The sequence below is a fragment of the Camelus bactrianus genome, chromosome 14, assembly GCF_048773025.1.
Source record: "Camelus bactrianus isolate YW-2024 breed Bactrian camel chromosome 14, ASM4877302v1, whole genome shotgun sequence".
NCBI classification, from domain to species: Eukaryota; Metazoa; Chordata; class Mammalia; order Artiodactyla; family Camelidae; genus Camelus; species Camelus bactrianus.
The window spans coordinates 54,981,526-55,003,388 of record NC_133552.1 but is presented as its reverse complement, the minus strand read 5'-3'; the positions used below and the strand labels follow the sequence as shown (position 1 = coordinate 55,003,388).

At 34.4% G+C, this 21,863-nt stretch overlaps 1 non-coding gene across 1 annotated transcript; it reads left to right on the top strand.

Annotated features, from left to right (window-relative positions):
- The first annotated feature begins 222 nt into the window (after positions 1-222).
- LOC123617384 (U6 spliceosomal RNA) lies at positions 223-324 on the top strand. Its single transcript, XR_006725512.1, has one exon. It is a non-coding gene; the product is annotated as a U6 spliceosomal RNA (small nuclear RNA).
- Positions 325-21,863: the final 21,539 nt, after the last annotated feature.

Sequence of the window (21,863 nt, the reverse complement as noted above, 5' to 3'; positions counted from 1 at the left end):
CTTCTTAGTACCAAAAATCCATCTTAGTTCAGGCTGCTATAACATTACTACCACAGACTAGGTGGCTTAAACAATAAACATTTCTTATATGGATACTGATATAAGTGATAACTATCATGTTAATACTGATACAAATGAGAATATTGCTGCCTGTGAGACTGCATATATCAAATTATAAAATTAAGCACTTGGTGGTTAAAACAAATTGTTTCAAAATCATATATGCTTTGGCAGCACATACAGTAAAATTGAAATGACCCAGAGAGGATTAGCTGGGCCCTTGTAAAGGATGATACACAAATTCATGAAGTATTCTATGTGTATTTTGTGAAGCTTGTGCTCTTGGAAGTTACGTTTCATGATACATCTGAAAGCAATTCTACAAGACATTCCATGGTAGATAATTACCTTTACAGGAAGTAGGTTAGCAATTTTTTAAATTAGCAAATTTTATATTTTAAAGTAATTTTTAAATTTAAAATTTTAGGTGCTAAAAGTGATCCATTTTATTTTATGAATTAATACTACATTCCCCCATATTTTACTTTTTTCTTATGAAGTAGACTTAGAACTACATAATATTCATATTTCAGTATGTTATCACAATTTAGTATAGCAATACTATTTGTGACCCACAAACCCACTTGTCCTCTGCTAGACATTTACAAAGGGAATAAAAAATAATTTAGACATAAAAAAGATATTAATATTGCAGAAGCACCATACATTTTACATGTAGAGTAATTAATAGTATGAAACAAGTGCTTTGATCAAAACAATTAATCTTATTCTTTATCTGTCACTTACTTCATCTGCTTTTTCTATAATATTCATATTTATTGGTGCAAAGTTTAAAATACTATTTTATAGTTAATTTTTAAGTTTGTTTTACCTCTAATATTATTTGTGCCCAAGAATTCCTTTTGAGGAAACATCACTGAAAAGGTGTTAAGATGAAAGAAAAGGTGAGAACAAAGGTGATTTTAGGGATATCAGAAAAATGTACAGTACATTGGAATGTCAGTTTGGATAAATATGTGTAGCATAATAATTAGACAGTAAGTAAAACAATGTATCTAAAGTTCAGACCTTGCATATTAAACACACAACTTGATTTACATAAAAGCAATTGTGACCTGTCCTGATGAAATGGAAAAGAACTGGGTTATAAGACTAAAAAAAAAAAAAAAAGAAACAAATTAATGAAGTAGAAATTCATGAGTTAAATAAATGTACATTCTTTTTTGAAATTGAATGTTCTAACAAGAAACAAAAAAGCAACTTTTGGGAACAAGTAGCGAATTGTGATTAATATTGAAGTGATCTGTGATTAAAGGACATGTTGAAAGGCACACACACTAAGAATTGGTACATTATTTTATTGACAATATAACCTGCTGTAGAAAAGTCACAATTCTATCTGTTTATAGTTATATACTTTTTAAAGTGTCATCTGTGACATCTGAAAATGTTTTTATCAAGGATTTGTATCTGATTTGATCAGTACCAAAAATAATCTTAGCATTCATGTCATGAAGTGTTGAAAACACTTTAGTAAAATGATCATTTCATAATAATTAAGGAAAATTGAGTCATTCAAACAATATATACCTCAAAATTTTACATAAGAATACAAATTTTCAATGTTTTTAAATTGATTCAGTGAAAAATAATACAGAGCTCTATTATACTAGAAACTGTTCATTCAAAAGCATTTCTGTGCTTTTTTCCAGTATTACCATTTATTTTATCCAAATAAAAATGTTTGCAATTTATTTAACTGGTAGTATCTGATAAGTAAATTTCTTCCATGTTAGATAAGTTTATTTAGAGGCCTACTCTTAAAATAGTACTAAACTATCTTTTTGGACAATTCTCTTTTGGGCCACATTTTTCTTTTTACCGTATATTGTCCTATATCATCTTGGTTACAGCTGACTAATCCAGAGGAAAGTTTACTCAGGGGCAACAAACATACAGCCTGGTCAGGTGTTTTTGAAAGAAAAGATAAATTACTCTCACTGAAATTTAAATTAACAAAATCAGAGAGAATAAGTTGTATAATTTTACAAGATGTGTGGTCTAAGGAAGATTTAGAATTAGAAAAATACACAACAGAAAAGGCTGAAGTCAAAGTTAGTGGAAAAGGAATTATTCTTAAGCAGAAGGCTGTTATTGGTAGACAGAGGTAAAAGAGAGAAAACATGCCTCAGTGGAGCACAGCCCTATTGGTTCGGAATGACTTCCACATCTATTCTGCAAGGATCTCCATGGCAACATTCTTTCCTTGACTGGGCACATCTTCCTTAACAAAATAGTGCTGTGCCAGATCTAAAGCACTTAGAGGGTAACTTGCAAAATCAACCACACAGGGGAGAAAATTCTCTCATGCCAACAAAAATTCTCTGAAGAATTCCTCGAAGAGCTCCATTTATCTACAGATCAGCAAATTGGGCCCAAAAACCTATTTCATATGATAAGTACACACAAATAATCAATTATTGCCTACTTCTTAGGTTAAGAATCCTTACAGTTAGTGGAATTATCTTCATCATCTCCAACAAGACAACCCAATTTCTCACAGCTGAAGCCTCTATAGACTCTGTTGGTTTTAATACACACTGAGGAAAAACAGGTATGAATCTGCATTTGTGTATTAAAATAAAAACAACACCTTAAGGAGGCAAATTATAAAGATAACTGATAGATACAAAAGGACAAACCTGAATATTGATTGCTCTAAGCATCAGAAGATCCACTTTAAATTCTGTTCAGGGTTCTCTCTCCCCTCGTCCCCCTCAGGTTTTGAATATTAGAAATTGGAACTAGAAACCTCATTGTCACATTTTTGCATTATTAAATGATAGCACTAAATTCGTTTTCATCAGCCTAATTGTTAAAAATATCTATTATGCAGAAATCTTAGCCCATTGATTCTTTACTGAGTAAAGCTATTATGCTCATTCCAATATACTTAGTAATCTGTTGCATTTTAATCCCTCCTTCGAGATAGTGAGTGTTGAATAAAATGGAAATCCCTTAATACATTATTCCAATCTACAATTCAAAAAAAATTTAAAGGAGTAAAAGGGTATCTGTTCTATGACTGGATCCACTTAAAAGAGAGTGTCTATCTAGTCCAGATCCCCAGAGTGACAAAAATTCAAAATGAGTTAACATTTCATTTTTGAATTACCCTCTTTTGTTTAGATTTTAAATTTCTGAATGACTTAAACTAATCTATATTCAACACTGTTTTGTTGAAGTAAAAGGGCAATGGTTATGTGTTAAAATTCACTTGGGAAAAGAACAAGGTCAACAAAGAAAAATTTTTTTAAATAAAGGAGAACAATATTTGTTATAAGAACTACTTTTTAGACCTCTTTTCTTTGCCCTTGGAAGAATTTTAACTGAAAAGAAATATCAATTATACCTTTTTTGCTATTCTCTTGAGTTCTGTGACAGGATTAACTGTCAGGAATCTTGGGGCCAACTTGAGCATGAGGCTCCCAGTGGAGAAAAGCAAGTCAAATTCAACCTCCAAAAGGTTCTCTGCTGCCCTGGCTGCCTAGCAGGCTGCCACACTGTTCTACGTCTTTTGAGGGCTAAGGGCCCAGCAATTTTTCCTCTGAATATGGCTCCTCTATGTCTGTGTCAGACTCTCAGGGTGTCACAGTGGTTTTTTTTAGACTATGGGAAATCATTTGAGAATTATCAAATGTATTAGGATTATAAGTAATGATTTTATAATTTCCATTTTGCTCCAGCTGGGAATCAGAAAAAAATGATTTATATATTTTTGGCATTTTGAAAGAAATTTAACAAAGCATTACTGCAGTACTTCTTGCTGATTCCATTGTTTACAAGGTCACAAGCATGCCAGCTCCCAATTATTCAAGTCAGTGGGTAACTGTCAATGACCAGAGGGGACTTTCATTTTAACCAATTGTTACAATTTCCTCTTACAACTCATCTAAAATGTCAGCAGCACTTCCTGAAAACATACTTGGACTATTTAGTTTTCTTTTCTTTTATGCCTCCTTGTACAACTCCCACATTGAAATTGCTCTTGTGTGAATCACCAATGATCTTCATGTTATAAAAGCAAACGGATGCTTTTTGGTGATGTTATTTTGCTTAACCTCTTTTCATTCATTCATTTAATGAGTTATTGAGCATTTACTGCAACCAGACACTGGGGAAACAGAGGTGCACAAGATGTAGACCATATCTTTATGATATTTGTAATTTAGTTTGAAAGACAGACACTGAGCAAGTAATTATAGAGGTGTTAAATGTTAGGAAAAACGTGCCGTGGGAACATATAATGGAGAGCTACTCTAGCTTTGAAGTTAGAAAAGGTCTCTCAGTGGAAGCAATTTTTCGTTGCATTCTGAGTTTAAGGGCTGATCTGTAAAGGGGAGATAAACAAGAAATTTTTTAACAGAGAGGAAGGCAATTTTTACTTCCTTACCATTCTTTCAGTTAACAACTACTCATCTACCAAAGTAGCATTAAATCTAGATAAATAATGAGGATTTAAAATTAGAGACAAAAAAGAATGTATTCAACTGTATTAGGAACATGGATTTGGTGATTGCATGGATGTTGGTAGGGGAAAGGGTAAAATTAATGAAGTCTCTGAGTTTAGGCCACTAAGTAGGAGATGGCGTCCTTTATTAAGACTGGGAACACTGGAATAGCAGCAGGTTTGGGAAGAGCTCATGAATCCAGTATTGCATGTGTTGAACTTGAGGGGTTTGAGATAAACCAGTAAGAATGATAAGTAGGCAATTAAATGTATATTGTCCCAGAAAAGAGGCTGGAGGTATACACAGGCATCTTAAATTAAAAAACAAAAAACAAAAACCAAACAACAACAAAAACAAAACCCAAACTGAACTCATTATCACACACAGCAAAATACGGTCCCAGTTCCCCAATATCCTTCTGATGATGGGTCTGACAACCATGCTATAAAACAGAAGACTGAGACACATTTACTCCTCTTATTTCATATTTTCTCATTTCTCATGTCTTTCCCATTACTGTCCCACCAATTCCACTTTTTAAATTTCCTCAGTCTCACCTTGTACCATTTCTCATTTTTCTGGGTAATTCCAATAGCCTGCTAATTCAAGTTATTTTGTCAGTAACATCATTAAAATGAACATTTACATCACTGCCAGGGTAAGCTGTTTAAAGTAGAAAACATTTCTGTGTTTTCCCCTTTCTCTTCTTCCCAGTGTTAACTTCTAATAGATCTTAAGATGTAATTTTACTAGTTGAGTTTTCTTTCTTAGTTTTCCATAGATCCCTTTTTCCAAAGTATATATGGACATAAATTCCTTTCAGTTCTTTTCTCATCTGCCAATTGTTTTGCTTAAAGTCTAGCATACAGATTGTAAAGCATTATTTTCATTATGGAAGTAACAGAGAAGAATAAGATAATGGGTAAAAGCATGGCCTATAGAGAAAGACTGTTAGCATTCAGAATCCAGCCACCATACCTACCAGCTTGGTGACCTTGGACAATTAACCTACCTGTGCTTCACTGTCTTAATAAGTAGAATAGGGATGATAATAGTGACTATTTCATAGTGTTGTTTTGAGGACTGAATTAGTTAATACATTAAAGTACTGAGAATGGTACCTGACACAAAGAAAACACTATTATTAACTATATCAAGGATGGCTTCTGAATACCAATAAAAGAGGGAATGCATACATTAATCAACTAAATTAACTCAGTCATTAATGTAGTCAAAATTTATTGAGCACCTGATGTGTGACAGGCATTGTCCCAACACTGATTCTATGGGAACAAACATAAAAAGCATGGTTTCTTTCACTATCAAACTCAGCACATGGAGGAAGGAATGTACATTACACATTTGTGAGGAGTGATATATTTATCAACAGCACAAACATATCATATTTAATATTTCTGAAATAAGGTTTATCTTTTTCTTTTAAACCTACTTTTCCTTCTTGGTTTCAATAATGGAAATATTTACTCATTTGCTTATCAGAACTGGGAATTGTCCTCCACTCCTTGCCCTTTTATTCATGTATTTAACAAATATATATTGGGTACATTCTTTGGTGATATAACATTAAACATGACAGACACAGTCCCCACCCCATCAGAACCTATGCTATTGTGAATATCTCACACTTTATGGTTAGTTTTCCTTACGGAGGCAGGAAGAGGTCTTATTGGTGAGAAGTCAAACATCTAAAGTACTAAATTGCATCAAACAGTTAAGCTATTCAGGGAAACAATGTAAGAGCTGCTATATGGCAGCAAGTGACTCTAATGAGAAGGAAAGAGGACTGCAGAGTTAGAGGAAGTCATCTTGTTCAGGAATGGTCGTGGAAGCTTTTCATACTACAAGTGGGATTTATGAGACAAAGGGCTTACATAAGAATAAGGAGAATATGACATTCCAGAGAGGTTGAGTCAAATTCATTATTTACTTATTAGAGCCGATTATTTTTCATTTAGTTTCTGGCCAAATGCCTAACTGTTGGGACTCCATCTTAGCCCCAGACTGGAGGTCTGGGTCCTGGAAATAGAAAATGACAATGAAGATGACTCAAAAGTCACTAAATCATTAGCAAATACTTGGCCAGTCCACAGGAGATCCTAACACCCACCGTACTCCCAAATCTAACTTTTTTGATGTGCTTATAATTTGTCCATATTATCTAGAATTATTTCTGTACATGATTATTAAGGATTTTTGAAGTGGCAGAATAGATCCAAAATTACTTTCATGGTGCTTGAACAAATAAAGTTTAAGAGAGCTTGTCTTAGAAGCAAGACTGATAAGGAAAATCTGAGAGGCCCAACAGAAAAAAAACAGGATTAGACTCATACCCCTAGAGCTTGCTTTGTCTGCCTTTTCATGAAACCTCAGTTGGCCTTATCTAGTTTCTCCATGTTTATCTCTGCTAATTCTTTTTCCCATCAGGCCTTGTTTATAGATCTGTTTATTCTCCCTTAACTCCCAGCCCAGTTGACAAAGGCTTTAGCACAGGCTCTGCCAGCAAACAGATTTTGTGAGATCATGCTCATCTGCCTCCTCTATGACTCTGGATTTCCAGACAAATTTCGGGGTTCCCCATTAATGTAATTCTCTAATCTGACACACAGTCCTTTGATGAAAGAAACATATGTTAATTAAAACATATTATTAGCTTTGTCAATTCAAATGAAAATGACTCTGATTTAGACATAGGCATAGAATTTTAAAGTTAGAAGGGGCCTCAGAGATCACCTAATAAATGACTGGTTTGGGTAATTGTTCTCTCTTGCTGTGTCTATTAGCATCTGCATTTTATTCAGTGCTGTCAAATACATCCCTTTAAAAGACATAATATGACCTTAGGAATATGGAAAGTTTCTAATAGTTGTACTTCTTAACAATTTTGCTAAAGTCCTCTGACCTGACAGTTCATGACATAATTATTTATTAGGCTACGGATAGAATCATTTGTGGCTTAGGGTAGATAATAAAAGGGATTACTACCCAGGCAGTTTCTTCCTTAAACTCATAGTATTCCTAATCTTTTTCCCTATGGCAACAGAGCAATTACTTTCCAGCATGTTGATTCCTTTGTACTTTAAATATCGATAAATGTAATCATGCTGAAAACCTGGGGGTTAGCTGGTGCTTCTGAACTGAAATCTCAAACTGCAGAAAAGCACTGATTCACAGCTTAGTTTTCTACAAAACCTGGTTGCAACTGTATGTAAAGGACTAGGTGGCTCTCAATTAAATCTATAAATATCACAGTTGTGAAGAATAAAGCCTAATATGGTCAAATCTTGATTAAAACATTATTTCCAGAAAATTGAATAAGTTTGTTGGGTTTTTTTTGTTTGTTTGTTTGTTTGTTTTTGGAATTACAGGTAAAACTTGGTTGATTTACAAAGAAAGTTTATAAAAATAGAAGGATGGTTGGCTCAATATGGGGGAGAAGGAATACGATACAGTTGAGCATAATATCTGGAATTATGAAAAAGAGTCAAACATGTAATACATGGAAACCAAATTATACCAAAGAGACTGTATTTTAAAATTCATATTGTACGAGAAATCAAGTGAGTTTAAGGAATGGAAATCTTTGATATGAATTTTTCAAAGATTAGAACATCTGCTTCAAGAAAAATTTCTACAAGCCTGGGTATTAACTTGCCCTAAATGACAATTACACCAAAAATGAAAGTCTGCCTAAAATACCATGAGAAATCATGGGTTTTATGTAATCTACTCTATTTTCATCAGTTTTATCAGCAATCAAGGAACTATAGTGCAACAATTAAAGCAGGGTCCTGGTTCCTCCTCAAGAGATATACATGACAATATATTTTAGCTTTTCTGCAAGAGCTAAGGCTCCCACCCAGGTGGAGGATGGTAACTTCAGGCTGAGCAAAAGAGTCCTAGAACACCACCTTGTTACCTCACCACCAACCAATCAGAAGAAAGTCTGCACACAGTGGAAGAAAAGGAAGATTCTGACTTCCTCCTCAAATAATTAGATGTGATTAACTTCCCCTTTCTCCCTTTAGAAACTTTCATGGCCAAGCAGAATCTTTGGAGGTGGTTTTGGACATGAGTCTACCTTCTCTTCAGGTTGCATGCTTCCTGAATAAAACAACCTTTCCTTTCCAACCAATGGTTGTCTCTTGAGATTGGCTTTTGAGTGGCAAGCAGCAGAACCTGAATTCAGTAACAAGTTCTTGAATAGTTCACAAAACATTGTGGATATATCCTAACTAGGATAGCTATATTAAAAAAAAAAAAAAGTGTGACAGGAGCTCGTATTCTGCACCATGATTAAAATAAATCTTGAGTTTATTATTACTTGAGTTATGAGCAAATAGCTGAAGTATCTGAAGATTTTTCTTCCCTTTTTTTTCAAGAATATTAAAACACATCATTATGTCAGAGATGAAGAAATTTTCCTCTACCCTTCTAAGTTCTTCTGGCTGCTCTAAGAATTAAATTTACATGAGACAGATTAATAGGAGAAAATCAAACTAAAGTTTAATAATATGTATAAATGGGTAACTAGCCAAAATGACCCAAACTGTCACCTTAAATACCATCTTCAACTAAGGACAGAAGAGGATTTGAGAAATAGTGGTTTAGGGCTTCAAAGGGAAGGAAGGCAATCTACATGGAGATGGAAAGATAAATGTTTGGTAAATAAATGCTCACTGGACCATGGAGAGACAATGGATGCATAGTGGACTCTATCTCTAGGCCTTGCTGAGTTTCTCCCCACCACACCTAGCCTATATTGTTTGCAACTATCTCTGGTGATATCTCTAATCCAGGAACAGGCTCTTTATCTAAATTCTTTAGATGGTTTAGGGGGAGCTACCAAGAAAAGCTTCCTATGTCTTCTATTTCTTAAAGACAATCAGCCTAAATTAATCCTCATGCCAAACAGCCAAACTTTGGGGTGGCAAATCTTGCTTTCCTAGAATTAGAAATTGTTATAACCTTAGATTTTCTCATCTGAATGGCATAATGATGGTCAAAATTACATAATGGCATGTCTTCAGAGAATTAAAAGGGGTAAGGAAATGTCTCTCTCAAAATACAGCCTTAGGAATAAATACCCCTTTTCAGTGATGGTAGATGTCACACTTTGAGACAATCCAATGTCTACTGCTCAGCTGTGCTATGAAATAGCATTAATTGATGATGGAGTAGGTGGTTGACTTGATTGCATTATTAGATATTGCCTAAATGTATAAACGTTGTTTCTTGATTCAAGTAATGCCCCTGTAGGGATGGAAATATTTTCCCTTCTTTTCTCCCAGATTCTTTGGCTAGTCTAATTAAATTGACACAAGACAGATTAACAGGAGAAAAACAAATTTAATTTTGTATATATAGAAGGCTCTATGAAAATTTGAGACTTAGAGAAGTGACCAAAGCAGTAAGCTTTTATACCTTTTAGACAGGAAACAATAAATTTGTGAAAAATTGACAAGACAAAAGGGTTTAGGCTTGAAGTAATGAATTAGTGAAGAAGTAACAGGTTGGTTTATATAGCCTTTTTGGCCCTAAATTCCCTGTCTGTGGTAATAATGATGCCTTCTAATGTGGTACATTGAGGGTATCTTTTCCATGGGAGATTTGCTTCCTGTTTTCAGGGGGACAAAGAAGGGTCAGAATATTCTTTTTGCACTTGTTATTTCTTAGGTAACTTTAGTTCAAAATAATCAATATGCCAAAGTGGGATTTTGGGGGTGGCATATTCTGCTCTCCCTTATTATCTTTTAATGCAATAGTTAAAATTTTGAATTGAATTTAGTTATTAATTGAATAATCACCTCTATCTTTAAGTGAAGAATCATCTCTGACTAACTACCTCTATCTTGAGGACTTGTACATGATTGATGTATTAGTTTGAGTCCTATTGCACACCAGAGCAGGTAGAAACAAAATTAAAATAAAAAAAAAAAGTAGGTCTCAGATCATGAAAAGTTCCAAGCATGTTGATAAGGTTATATTTTATTCATTTGGTCAATACTGATCCATAGCTAATATTTTTAAGCAAAAAGATTAGTAGAATTATATCCATCACTGAAAGGTGATTTGAATGGCATGAAAAGGGACTGATGGGGGAAAGATGGGAAACAGTAAAGTCACTCAGTTCTAATAAGCTACACAAAAACTTTATGGGAATCAGAACAAAACCATTAGGATGGAGAGGATGGTAAGAATGAAAATAATGATCAGAGATTAGAAGTGTATATGACTTACTTCTGATTTATATGAGGCAGAGAGGGAGAAAAAATAATCCAGGGTAATAATCACATCTGTGGCTTGGGTATCTGGTGAATAATTGTTTCATTTTTTTCAGATAAAGGGTATGGAAACAGAACACACTTGAGAAAGGAAGATTTTGAGTTGAGTTTTGAATATGTAGAGCTTGAGATGAGTGTGTGAAACTGGCAAGCAGGTTGAGTTGAGAATTTTTGTTACTTAGATGGTGAAATAATGAGCCTGGTTGTGGTAGCCCAGGGAATGAATACAGAAGAAAAGACAAATGAAGATGAAATTCTCAGAAATACTGCCTTTAGGTTGAGAACCAACGCCCAGAAGAATGAGTGGAAAAAAACTGTAGAACAAAATAAGGAAAATCAGCAAAGTCTTTTGTCCAATTAATCAAGTTTTAATAGTGCTTTTCAAAAAAACTGAAGTAATGAATATTATTAAATCTAATGCCAAGAGGAAAAAGAACAAAAAGACGCCATTTGGTTTGTGAATGAAGATACCATTATTATCCTTAATCCATAAATGTCATTAGACAAGAGATAAAATGAGCCTAGAAATACTTTAATATTAAAAGTTAATTTCTAGATCTGAAGTTTTATAGAGAGCTTCAAATTTTGATGAGAAACACTATTAGTTAACAAAAACAAAGCACACTGTTCATATAAAAGAATAAATTATATACACTCACTGTTCTCCTATTATAAAACAGCATGATTAAAATTTTGTATATGGTTTAATAAAGTATAAATAACTAATATATTTAAAATAACTATATTTTAGCTGATATGTTATAAATAATTATATTTCAGCTGAAATAATATTATAAATATGTTTGCTCTCAATAAAAATATATGAAAGAAGGAGTGAAAAGCACAATCTTTAACAGTCCTCTCTGATGGTGTTAGAGCAGGCAGGTGGCTAGATAGAAGCAGAGAAAGGGGATGCAGGCCAAGTGGCAGGAATTGGGCTGAAAGGAGGAAACCACACATCATATAAACAGGGGTCCCTGGGCAGAGAAAGAAAAGCAGAAACCTCTGGGCTGATAAGTGGTCACACCTTTTGGGATGAAGAGAGGCCTGGAAGCCAACAAAGAAAAGGCAGGAATCTTCAGTATCTGAATGTAATCTTTTGCTCATTATGACCTCAGTTCACTAACATTAGCCTTGCAAATTAGAAGTACCCATCAGGCACTGACAACATGACACTTCCGGTCCAGACTAAATAAGGACAAAAATCCCTCCTCCCTTTGGGAAGGTGGAGTTAGGATGAAGATCAGGGAATACAACCCCAAACCCTTCCCACCCCAATGAATATTCCGCCCATTCATTTCTACATTTTGCACAACCAACTTGCCAAAAAAACTCAGGGCAGCCGCTCACCTGAGCCTGCATACTCTCACTTAAGAGCATACTACCCATCTCATAATAAATCCTCATTTTACTTTCTTAACCTCTGCTTCTTGTCTCTGAATTCCTTCTGGTATGGGACAAGAACCTGGATACTGGTTGTATCTACTGGCAACAATGGTATGAAAATGCTAAATAAATCAATCGGTAAGAACCACCTTGCCCAAAAGTCAAACAGGAAGTTTTGTTTCTTTCAAAGATTACCTCAAAGTTTATCAGCATCTTCTCTAACTTGAAGTTTTAGTTTGAATAATAAAAGAAAGCAGTGGCTTATTTTGAAAGGGAGGGGGGATTCATGATGTGCATTATTATTCATATTATTTTGACCAAAACATCTACTGTTTATCACTGAAAAGGAAGCAGATTTCTAAAGTGAATTCATATCCTAGGAGGGGAAAAGAATCTCATTATAATTATCTCACTACTCCCCAGCATCTCCCCACATCCCAAGGACAAAGAAATGAAAATCACTTCAAAAGCTTTCAGAGGCGAGCTCATATTGATGGTACATGGAGAGACAGAAGTACTGTAATTCTCTGAGCATCAACCACTTCCAGACAGCAGCACAACCATTTCATTTAAGCAATTTGCCCTTAGGATGAGTTTATTCTTACACAGATTATTTAAAAATCTTTTCAAGAAATATGTATTCTTCTTAAAAGAGAAATTGATTTTCATTTGAAATATGCACACAGATACTCCACCTGGGAACTAGACTATCACTAAAAAATAATTTTTACCTGAAAAAGTTATTAGCTTCATTCTTTATTATTAGCTAATGTAGGGCTATTACATCATGTTTTTCTTCTCTGGCAGATAATACACAAGTGCAGAAAAAAATGTATTGCCTCTTCCTATACTGCGTGTATTTTATTTTTTCCACATGTTGATCAGGCATTTCATTGTTAGCTGACTCCAGTTGGATAACAAATCTGTCATTTAATTTAGGTTAGAAACTTTTCTGAATTTAAAAAATCAGATTTAGGTGGATTATTGGGGTCTTGATTCAAAGATGTAAACATATAATTTACTGAGACATAAAGAAAGAAAAACTGAGAAGTGAAATCCGCAGAATGTTAATCTTTAATTCAAAAGGACACTACTGTGGCCTTGACTCATCCATTCTGTTGCTTAGCCTCATCTTGAAAAGTTCATGAAGCAAACTTAGCTCTATCTCATAGCGATTTCAGGACTCAGTGTTAATTGATTACCGATTACAACATATTTTGAAGAAGCAAACACTCATTAAATAACAAGCTGTAGGCAAGGGTTTCTACTCCCTTCACTAGCAAGGTCTGTGTGAGTCTGAACAAATCACAAAAAAACTTGGGCTTCAGTTCCATCATCAAGACAGGATAGATTTTAAATTATCTTGGATGGCATTGCAGGTCCCTTTGACTAATTAGTCCAGACTTATCTTTTGCTCTTCCTCTTGTTACGCACCCCCCATTATTCACATTTTATTCTCCAAGAATACTCACTTACTTGTAGTTCCCAGAAAATGCTCTATTTTCCCATATCTCCACATCTTCATGTGTGCTGCTCTTCCTGTCAAGAGTGCTTCCATCCCGGAAGGTGGCCTGAACTAGTTCCTTTCCCTTTCAGCTTATCCTGTGGTGCTCCTTCCTCTGAGAAGCTGAGGTGATCTCTGAGGTCTGGGGTTTCTGGCAATGTCCACACCACACTTGTTCATTCTACCCAGTCTTACGTGAGGCATGTCCGTCTGCCTGGTATACCATTAAACAGTAAGCTCCTCAAAGAGGCTGAACTTTTTCAAGCATATGAACTTGATCTCCCTATTCATATATAGAAGATGCTTCACACTTTTATTGAATATCCTCTCATAATGGGTTTATTGAATATATTTTTAAAAAGGTAGAAAATTAATTTATCATTGTATATGAAATATCCAATACCAAAGAACATCCTAAAAATGTTTACTGAGCAACTACTAGATACTAGGATAATTGATAAGTACTGAAAATATAAAGCTAAATAATACAGAGGCTTTGTCCTAGAAAGGTTTAGCTCTGGAGGAGCAGGCAAGATTATCAATAGACAAATCTGGTTAAGTTCTACTAAGAGATAAACAGAGTTTTATGCACTATGTGGGGCCAGATAGTGGAGAAACTCACCCTGCCTAGAAGACACAAGGATTAGCAAGCTGGTAAAATTTAAAGTGGTCTTCATGTTTCAGTAAGAGAAAGGAGGAATGACTGTTTTAGAAGGAGTGAATGGAATACTCAAAGATAAAGAGTAGTGAAAATGTTTTAGGTCAAATAAAGAATGGTTTTCTAAAATATCAGGGCCTCAGAAACTGCTCTTTTTGTAGATTCATTATTATCTAACTTGGAAGAACTTCCACAACCACAGGAAAAGACTTGCATATAATGAATCTTCAAGAGGGAACAATTAACGACGGGAGCAAGACCTTACAACACAGGGACTTGTCTGCAACTGTTTGAATTTCATCCCTCAAGCAGCCAAACAAAGCACAAGTCATCATTGTCACTGCATTGTGACTTTTGCTCTCTTGTGTGGATCTCTTTATTTTCATTAACTTTCAGGGTCATATGCTTTGAACCTGGAAGGGAGTGAAAGGACTCACTCCTTTTACCAAGTAACAAATTAGCATCTTACATTGTTTACTAACTGCATCCATTGCAAATGTCACCAAACAGCTATTAAACAGCAAGGTCTGTGCACAAAACTCAATGGTGCATGACACCTCTGATTAGGTGCAGTCTTTTTTTATTAAAAGGTGATTATTCTTAGAAGGAATATTTCAATACCCTTAATCTGAGTTCAGTTTATGTAACCATAACCCGAAGACTCATCAGACGTGTAACCAAACCTTAACATAAATCCATCAGGGCTTGTGTGTTATTTTGGTGAACCATCTGTGTGATTGAAATTCACTATTCCAAGTTATGTGTCAAAGCTTATTAAAACTCTCATCAATTGCGCTGTTGAAATTTTAAAAAGATTCTACTATTTCAATGCATGATTTGTGTTACCCTTCACTTGAAACAAAGCAGTTTTCCTCTGCAGTTTCCATGCAACACATCTTTTTCAATTACTATTTAGCGTTGAATTCTGTCCCTAGATTCCTAATGCGCTTCCCTTCACTATGTGTGTATTCAGTCTTGCAGAAGAATATAACCTTGCATTACTTTTGACCAAATCTGTTGTGTGTCACGTGTAAAATCTTCTATAAACAAGAAATGCATTAGGACATTCAAAACTGAATTACAGACATTGAACTTACCTTCTACAGAGGAAGAATTCAATTTAGTTCAAACTCTATTCAAAAAAAACATTTTTACCATTTGGAGTTTTCATCTTATTTAACAAAACAGAGTAAAATTTCTAAACCCAGATATCATATTCATTCTTACCTTATTAAATTGTCCAAGATTCAACAGCTACACAGCAGAAATAAAGTTTGGTTTAAATTGGCTCATAAATACACCGATGACAATAACAATGATGACAGATACACTTATGTGCTAATCACAAGCCTTGATCTAGGCCTTTGACATATTTTAGCTTTGTTAATGCTCAAATTAATGCTTAGTTTGATGGATAAGTTCACTTCCAGCACTAGTGTCACTTTATAGATGAGGAAACCAAGAAAGAGGGAGTTTATACGATAATTCCAAGGTAAAAAAATTAAGTGCCAAAGGCATTATTTGAATAAAGGTAGTCTGACTTGGAACAATTAAATAATTAACTAATGCACCAAAATTAATTAATTGTCATAATATACTCCTAGTTAAAGCTAAATCCAATGATCTACCAAAAGAAATTACCAAAGAGTCTCAACACATCCAAAATTACTTCTGAGCTTTATGACAAAAGTTGAACAGCAATTGTTTTGTTCAAAAGGCAATTAAAATTGCACAATAAGCCTCACTGCGGAAAGCATTACTAGAAATAAAATGAGACATTTCAACCCCCACACAGTGGAGTTCCGTACTTACTGTTACTCTTCCAAAGGTCACTCTTAACCTCTTTCTTCAGAAGATCCCCTGCTGTTTCATGTAGCGAGGACGATCTCCCCTGGAAAAACAACAACATGGAAAAGGCTTTGCAGAGTAGCAGTTGCTGCAGACAAGAGCTTCTCTAAGGAATGGCTCTGGGCTGGAGGATGACAACATTGTTGGGCAAGAAGCTTTGTTCTCGCTATGGATTTCTCTGTAGATCTGTATGTTATCGGTATTTTCCAGGCCAGAGGGAAAATTAAGCTGAATAAAAAGATATCAGTTCATCATGTAGCATACTCTGTTCATTTGCTTTAACAGCTATGGCTTGGTTTTTCCATACACAGTGATTTATAAACTTCTTAGCTTTCTAAGTAACATATTTTGATAAAGTGACACTATTGAGAAGACAAAAATTGCCTTCTTAAAAAAACTTAATATTTGGTAGGTTTTCTTGGGTGGTAGGCAGAATTAGTACATAATGAAATGATCATCTGCAAGAGATTTAACAATTTTGATGTAATTATCCAGTACAACAATGCAAATTGCTTAGCAACATACTCTTAAGCAGCCAAAAAAAAGGTTACCATGGATATATAAAAATAGCCCTGTGTGGCTAGATATTTTATTTGCATTGGTGTTGGCATAGGTATTCTATGCTCCACTTTTCCAAAGTCCAAAATAAGTAGGACAATTTTCAGCTTTTACCTTTGGTGTCGTAAAGCCCTAGGAATCAGTTTCACCCCTAATTCTAAGTGGAATAATATATGCGATTTCACTTGTTCCTTTTCTAAGAAGTCATGGATTATCTACTATATGCTTACTGTTTTATGTCCACTGAATTTATTTCAAAGGAAATAAATTAAGTGATTAGAAATACTTTTCCATGTGTCTTGAGACAGTAGCCATCTCCATCTCTTGAAGGCACTATGGTTTAAATAATCATTTCATTTTGGTTTGCCAACTTCAGTGCTTGCTACAGAGCAAGCAAAGGACCTGATAAATTTGTTGTTGAGTAAAGTAAAGAATTCCTAATCATGTACTGGTGAAGCCAACTGGCATGGTCTGCCTACATGGTAACATTGAAAGAATCAGAAAAATTGTTAACTGTTGTTGACATCACTGTCACTTACACAGAAGGTAATCCTTTATCCTAGTCAAAACTTCCATGGTTCTTCTTGGCCAGTGAGAAGGAGAAATAGGTAGAAATGTGTGTGTGTGTGTGTGTGTGTGTGTGTGTGTGTGTGTGTGTGCATGCACACATGTGCCTGCATACATGTGTTGTTGGGGGTGTGTGTGTGTTGAGGAGAGTAAAACAAGAGCATTAGCATCAACTGTTTGTGAAAACAATTATTGTCCATTTGCTTTACGTCCAGATTCGCCATCTTAGATCCATTCTGTCATAGCCAGAGGAATTCTGAAACATAAATTTCATTCTTATTCTCTTCCTCACATAAATTCCTTTAGTTCCCCCCATATTTCTATGTTTTTAAGCATCATCTTCCCTATTGTTTATGGTCCACTACCCATATTGTTTATGGTCCAACTATACTAAAGAAGATCATGTCTTTACAGGGAAAAATTATATATAACAAAATAAACATTAATATATCAGAGCTATATTATTTTAAAATATCAGAAACACTAAATTTAGAAACCTACTATTATCAATATCTATTTTTATCCACTTCCCCTCCTATCTACTTGGAGAAAATATCTTTTCCATAAAACATACTCAGAATGTTCTTTTACATTTATGCATATGTATTTTTATCCCTTCTTTGCTCCCTTCATGGGAACTGTGTATACTATGAAATATGACTTGTACCTCCTTCTATCTTTAAGCTTTTCCTCTTTGGTGTACCCTTCCAATTATCATTTAAACATTATACAGTAATTTTCATAAAATTCCTTCTACAGCCAAAGTCTTCTTTTCAGCTACTCTTCCCCATTTTTTCTTCCATATGGTCCATAACTCAACTTTTTTATAGGCCAATAAAATAGGTGTGACCACGTCTGCTCAAGTCACAAATGACTTCAGTCATGCAAAATCAGGAATTGGACTGCTTCCTCCATTATGCAACAGTTTGACCTCTAAGTTACTACATTTTCCTTACTTATGTCCCTCTGATCTTTCTTTGTTACCCTTCCTGGTTCCTCCGTTTCTGCTAAAACTTTAAATACAAGAGTTCCTCAGGATTTTTGTCCTTTACACACTTTTCTTTTCAAACTACGCTATCCTTGTAGGCAATCTCATCTTGTCCCATGGAATTAAAAAATCATCCAGATGTCAACAAATGCCAACAAATGCCAAATTTACAAGCCTAGCTAAGACCTCATTACTGAGTTCTATGCACATATACATGGTGGCCTATTCAGCCTCTCCACTTGGGTAACTTTCAGGCATCTCACATACAACCTGTCCAAATTTGAATACATGATCATCCTCTTCCTTGCCCTTTCTGTTCCCATCCATCCTTCCCCCCCGTTTTCCTTCTCCATTGATAGCCTCATTACATGGTGTTAACTTTGATAACTGATTCCCTCCCATATATAATCAAGAGTCCAATTCTGTCTACATCTGATTATATCTCAAATCTGCCTACTTCTTTCTTTCCATTATATTCAGGCCAAGTTAACAACACTGTTGCTCATATGACTACAGTGGTCTCAAAATTTGTCTTCCTCTATCTTCTTTACCTTGCTCTAACCCATTGTCCACAGAGAAGCTAGAATAATCTTTAAAATATATATATACATTTAATAATGCCAGATCTTACCTTAATGTGCTTTGACTACCCAATGATCTTGGATAGCATTCAGATTCTTAAACCCGATTGACAAAAGCCCATTGTATTCACTACTGTCTAGCTAGTCAGCTTCATTTTAATGAACTCTTGCAACTGTGTTTTAGCCATCTCTGCCTCCATTTCCTTATTTAAACTGAACTCTCACCTTCCCTTCTCAGATCATTGTCTATACATATCCCTCTGTCAAACATTTTTTAGACTTGAAAATTTTGAATCACCTTTCAGTCTGAGATTAAATCCTATCATTCTGGAAATGTGTTCCTGACTCTCCAGGCTATTTTTTGGGTTCCCTGTTATAATATCTCATAACACTTTTTCCCTCATGTAACTTAGAGCAATACTATTGAAATAATTTATGTAATTATTTGTTGGATATGAGTATAACCTACCAACTATGAATTCAATGAAGCCAAGAACCTTGTCTTTATTTGTCATCACTCTTTCCTCAGCATTATATATAAGAGATCCTAAATAAAAATCTATGAAATGGATGTTGAGTAAATTCCACAACCGCATTACTGCAGCACTTTTTTCTTTAGCTGTTCCTTAGCTTCAGCAGACTTTGAAGACTTTAGCAGAAATCAGAGAGGATATAAATCATCTATAGAGTTTAATGGAGTTCACTTTCGATTTCCAATTCCCTATCCTCCTCTGTTCCACATGTTTAAAGGCTTGATATTAATGAGTTACTAGGCTGGAAACTCTTCCTATTATTTAGTGCACCAAATATTCTTACATTACTTTGGACTTGAAATTATGTACGATTAGCAAGAGATACTTACAATTTTATTTTGAGAATTCATATTTTATAGGTACCAGATCTCTTATACTACCATATTTGAGCTTCAGAGGTTTAAATGAATTATTTGAAGTTTGTCTATTACTAGTATTAAGGCTAAATATGCATTAACTTCATGTTTCATTAAAATGCATGAGGTTAAAAATATCAGGGTAAAAAATTCTCAAAAATCTTCTCTGTCATCTGACTTTATAAAGTTCCCTCTTATACCTATTTGTACAATAATTAATGCAAAAGAGGTAATCTTAAGAACTTCATTTTTAAAAAAGTTCATAATACATTAATCAAATAAACTGAAATTCCAGAAAATTTCAGACTACTTCATAGGATCTTTGCTCACAAGTTGCAAATGTGATACCCTAATTTGTGATCATGTCCCACTACTATGAAAAATTAAAATGTAAGATAGCAGTTGGCTCTTTCAAAAGTCTAGATTCATTATATAAAATTGAGATAATGTATATAAAAATACAGAATTGAAATTTTGTACTTAAGAGTATATAATTTTCATGTAGATTTTTATGAATCTAATAATACTTATCTCACCAAACCTAGTTTATATCACAATAAACTAGAAAGTCAGAGTAATATAAACTTCTTTCATAGGGTGTATACCAATTTAATCTTTATCTTCAAACAAAATTTCAATAAACTAAGTTAGAATAATTGGCACTATTAAGTTTCAGTTAAAACACTAACAGGAAACAAAGAACACATGGCAGGGGATAAGAAGACCTGCATTATAACAGTCTTACTGTTGCAAAACTACTCTAGAATTGCTATGCTCATCAACATACAATATTCACATCAGAAACTCAAATATGTCAAAACCACTTAGATTGAATCATAGTACTCTTAACATTCAAAGCAGTATACATATTTTAAGACATGTATTAACCACAATTTTCTTAAAATTGTGGACTGAATGACAACTTGGACTAAAGGTATATCTTTACCATCAGAGAGACATGGCATGAGAAAGCTATAATGCAGTGTAGAGATTGGAAGTCAATGTTTTAAAAGGTACTTTACCCATGTAATTTATTTGTCTAAATCAGTCTCTTCCTTCAGATAGTATGGAATTGACAAATGTAATATTCCTATGGGTGGGACTGAAGCATTTTTTTCCATTCATACAGCAATCATAAAAACAGCTTTTGATTTCAGTTAGAGATTGTTCAGTCACTGCTTAAATATTTGCAACACAGATAAGCAACTTAAAATGGAAAGTTTCAGTTAAATTCAAAATTTTTTTTTTAAAAACCACAATTCTTACAATCCTGTAGCATAATATTCAGATAAATGACTGTATGTTTCCTAATTTCATTGTTTCTTCTCATGGGCACCCAACCCTCACATGACACCATATACACAGAAGTAGTGAGGTGTACAGGAATGACAAGTACCTATATGTGAATCCTACTTTCAAGAGTATGAGTTCTCACTGTGGACAAATCACTTAGCATCTCTGAGATAATTTTATCTACCTTGAAGCAAGGTTATGAGGATTGGAGTTAATAAATATAAAGTGACCAATCACACTTGGCTCATATTAGACACAAAATAAGTAGTGGATGGTTTTATTAGATAGTCAAAAAAAATTCTGTATCTTTTAAGAAAACACTTTTCATCTCTATAAGATGGCAGAGAATTAAAGAAGAAAACCGGAAATATTTGGCAGAATTATGGAAGAACAGAGACTCTCCCTTAAAAAGGAAATCAATATATAGCTTACCCTTGGACAACATGGGTTTGTACTGCACTGGTCCACTCATACTCAGATTTTTTTCAATAGTAAATACTATAGTACTGCTCCATCAGCAGTTGGTTGAACACGAGGATTCAAAACAGCCAGGGATGTGAAGGGAAGGCTGACTATGAATTGCTTGTGAATTTTTGACAGCCTGGAGGGTCAGTGTCCCTCACCCCCTGTCTAGTTCAAGGGTCAACTGTGCTAGAAGAAAGATAATTAGTATTTAAATAGAGCCATTTTTATACTGGGCACTTTACCTATTTTGTACAGTTCTTACAAAAATGCCACAGAGTAGGTATTTTAAACT